At 39.3% G+C, this 4,198-nt stretch overlaps 1 protein-coding gene and 1 non-coding gene across 3 annotated transcripts in view; both read left to right on the top strand.

Moving 5' to 3' along the window:
* LOC109542669 (homeotic protein distal-less) overlaps positions 1 to 4,198 on the top strand; it is a 50,707-nt gene that overhangs the window by 36,993 nt on the left and 9,516 nt on the right. The window lies entirely within an intron of this gene.
* On the top strand, positions 3,604 to 3,675 carry Trnam-cau. Its single transcript has one exon. It is a non-coding gene; the product is annotated as a tRNA-Met (tRNA).

Below are 4,198 nucleotides of genomic sequence, written 5' to 3'. Positions count from 1 at the left end.
AAAGTGATGATTTTTATCCGCTTCCCCAACATGATTTTTATGAACTTGATTGTCCGACAAAGTCAAACATGAAACCACTGGAACATTAAACCATTTAATCAATTAAAAGTGTACATTTTCTGGGACAACTCGAAGCGAAAATGCTGTAATAATAACGTTTTACATCATTACCGGTGAGCGGGCGAGAGCGACTGAAAAAAAGGCAAATATTGAAATTGGAATTAAATTATATTTTATAATAAATTGGCTGGTTAATTGTGTCCAACCAGTTTTTGCGGCGCATCGTTGTGTTTTTACGATTGGCGGCATTTTATAGGAGAATAATAAATCTTCAAATGACGAGGAGTTTGACTACATTTTTCCTCTAACACAACTGTCACTTAAGTTCGGAGCGGCTGCTTCGATTCTTGTACAGAATAGTGAAGATATTGATGAGAATAATTCGCTTTGTAAATGCGACTTTATATGTAAAAGAACGCACTGAATGAGGCTCACTGGCGGCCCGGATTACAATCAGAAGTAAAAGTAATCTGTGAGAAATTGCCTTATACAATAATTCTCGCGTTTAACGAGCGAGATTCGTCACGTCCATCTCGAGCACTCTTAATGCGGAAATATCAACATTAAACATGAATATGTGGAGGAAATTACATTATAATGCACCGTTGCGACAAGACGCCGTAAGTAAATTAATTATAAGTTTTAATTCAGCTTTTGTTGTTGTTGCTGCTCTAAGATAATAAATCACATATTCGTCATCAACCGAACAACAACGGGCAGAGAGAGGATGGATGCACATAAGCGGCCACGTTAGATCTGGCGTGTCGCTGCAGGCATTTCGATCATAATTTTTAATTAACTTTGAAGCTTTTCTTTCTAGTGCTCCAACAGTTAATGCTGTATTTTAACTTGAACTTTAGCCGGAAACAGCTTTACTAGACCCAATTCGCCTTAGTAGTTTTTTTCATCAGCGACTGTTGTTTGATGACCTAAACATAGCCTAAACTCAGTTTTTAAGGAGTGTATGGGTCTTTTTGCCTTGTTTTTTTTAATTGTTAACGTGTTTTTCAAATTTGTTCTTTTGAGGTCCTCTTTCAAAGACAAACATTTGTGAAGCAACGCATCCAATAAATATCTTTTGAGAACCTATCTGTAAAAACAGCAGTCTGGAGGTGTTAGATCTGGTGAGTTCGGAGGCCAATTAACCGGCCCTCACTTTCCGTCCATCGATTTGTACCTTTATTAGGACTTTTCTGGTTCATTTAGAAAAATCGCTGCTATTTTTGGGAGGATTTTTGCGACTTATTGCAGCGAAACTAGGAATCTTTAAAAAAAGTTAGTGTGCAACTCAGCTTCCACTCTTGTAACGGCTTCGTTAAATAAACCTCTGGTCTAGAGAACAGAGAAAATAACATCCATAACATTTCAGCCCGTGTGAATAAAACGCGTTTTATTCACTCACTTTAGCCAACCTTTATACGAAAATGAATTACCTCTTTGTTGAAATGCCTACAAAAGCAAATGACGCATAAACATTGAACGGAATAAATCCGATTTATTATAAGTTTCTTTTAGTGTGCGCGGCGGCCGTTGATTTAATCAGAAATCTGCCTTTTGCCTTTATTAGTGATGAATTACGCCATAGAAAAATGTGAATAATGAGGTAAAATAAATCGAATCGAACGGACTTTGGAGTCATGTGAACGTTGCCACCTGGCCGGCCGGAATTTGTAAATGAATGGTTTATTTGCCGATAACTCCGAACATTTTTCTCGCCTGAATTTAATCGACAGACTTCCTGTTCAACAGGAGAAATGTTCGAATATCAGTGCCATCATGGCAAGTAGTCAGTAGGTCAAATGGGGTTTTTTGCTGCTGGATAACACTGATTAAGGGCATACAAATCATGGGGGAAAACACCTAGACGTCCTCTACATCTTCCACTTTTGCGGGTTTTTAGAAGGAAAAACAATTGATCATACAGGACTTATCTTGGCAAGTTGAGACTGCAGCAGATCCACCTGTGTAGGAGAAAAGCCATTCCTCAGACCATGTGTGTCTTTCCCGCGATCTGATGAAAGAAATGAATAATCCGAAAGCTTAATCGAGTCGTGAATTATCATATAACAATAGTGGATGATCGAATAAAGAAAAGAGTCGAGTTTGTAGCTGAAAAAGAAAACTGCAACAAACATCACCATAAAGGCATCAAAGCCTTCAACAGCCATATTCGTGAGTAAAAATCAGGTGCACGAAGTGTGTGTGTGAGTGTGGAGCGTATCGTCGCAAAAACAAGGCGTTTGGAACAAAGCGAAAAGTCATCGGGTGGAAAGGAAGTGAATGAAGCCAGGTATGAATTTTCCCTATTGTCAAATGCAGCAAAACACCAATTTTAGATAATTTAGTAAGTCGTGTCTATCGACGAATGCCCTCGAGTTCTTTAAAGGTTGTACGTAGCGGCGGCAAAGGAAATGTTACAAGGTCTTCAAGATTATCGTGGAGATTGTAACGTTTTGTAATCACTTGTCTCTCTCTCGCTCACTTGTCCGCAAATTTTTTTTTTAATTACCGTTCATAATGAATAAAACGGCGACTTCAAGTTGAAGACTTCATGTGAATGACAGATTATTCCTGCAGCCCCTTTGGCTATAGTTCGGCTGCAACGGATTATGAGCGCGTTGCGTCGCTTTGTTCACAGAGGCGGCTTCTATGGCATTTTCTGCGGTAAATTTTCACATTTTTTCCGTCTAAACCATGTGGAGTTGTTGAAGTTCCGATCCTCTAGGAAAAGGCAGAGTCCACAAGCAATCCATTGGGCGCAATGCCGAGAAAAACTTCAAAAGTTTCGAGCGCATAAACCGACCCACATCATGGTGCGGGTCGGTTTATCCATCTGATCTCCCGAAAATCCAAAAACTGAAAATACTCGACTGGATGAGAAAAGGAAAATTCGGATTTTGTTTGCCAGCGACTTCGTCACCCAAACAGCTTGTTTGGCAAACATCTGTTTTCAATTTGAGATCAAATGGAGAAATCCAGCGACTCCAAGTCCGGAGTTCTGGGTGGCCAAGAAATTACGCTCCCAATGGTGGAGCCCAGGGGAGCAAAAGTGGTCACATCAGAAAGCAAATTGTTCTCCCAAAAAGAGAATTGTTGGTTTGTTCTAGTAGAAAATTGGGAAAACGTAAAAGATTTCAGTGCAGCAAGTTTTCAGCGTTTGTAGAATTCAATTTTCTCAAAAAAAACCTGACCCAAAAATCTAATTAATGTAAATGTCGAAAAAAAGTACCGCCACTCGGTTTCGAAAAACTGCAACATTTGCTGGTTTTCCACTCGTACAACACAGAGCAAAATCACAAAACATGCCTGGTTGTTTGCACTCAAACTCTGCAAAATGTCGTTAAAATATCCCCGGCGGTTTCCGAAATAATCATAAATTTAAGTTTGTTAATGACAACGTTTCAACACCTTGGGAAAATTCAGGATTTTAGTCAAAAATTGTACGGAAGCAAATAAATTTGCCAAAAAAGACCTAAAGCACAGTATTTTTTTTACTTTTTACACCCTCCGATACATAACCACCCCCGAAGGGTGGAACATGCAAGCAGAGTGGCGCAGTGGAAGCGTGCTGGGCCCATAACCCAGAGGTCCGTGGATCGAAACCACGCTCTGCTATTAATTTTTGGACAAATTTCTAATATTTAAGGGCTTCTCTCGCCCTCAACAACCATCAAAGTTTTCAGTCTCTAGCTCAGATAATGATGACAAAGCCCTGAATAAAATTACGACTTTTAACACCGTGTGTTTCCGAAAATCCCATTGTCATTGAATCACCCGGTATAAAGTTGCAATTTGTCTTCAATTCGGCCGATTGTTTATGTGTTTATCACGCATTATTGGATCGTCCTAGACTAAGACTCAAAAATATGACTAACAGTCTCAATCAGGAGTTCTGCTTAAGAAGAAACGGACTGTTGATTTTGGCGTTGTGACACTGAAGAACCAACAGAAACACATGGAGTTGAAACTCTTTTAATTAAAGAAGCAACAAACTGCTAATTTGGAAGGTGATAGTGAGACTAAAGCACCAAGAGGGACACAAGCAGGTGAAGAAGAAACTTCCTTAATTAAAGAAAAAGTGCGAGTAAAACTGAAGAACCAACAGGAACACATGGAGTTGAAAAATAAACTGTTTAAT

The sequence above is a fragment of the Dendroctonus ponderosae genome, unplaced genomic scaffold (genome assembly GCF_020466585.1).
Source record: "Dendroctonus ponderosae isolate FM_Combo_2020 unplaced genomic scaffold, Dpon_F_20191213v2 Dpon_F_20191213_10, whole genome shotgun sequence".
Lineage (NCBI taxonomy): Eukaryota > Metazoa > Arthropoda > Insecta > Coleoptera > Curculionidae > Dendroctonus > Dendroctonus ponderosae.
The sequence above is the reverse complement of the archived record's forward strand: the minus strand, read 5'-3'. Positions and strand labels throughout refer to the sequence as shown.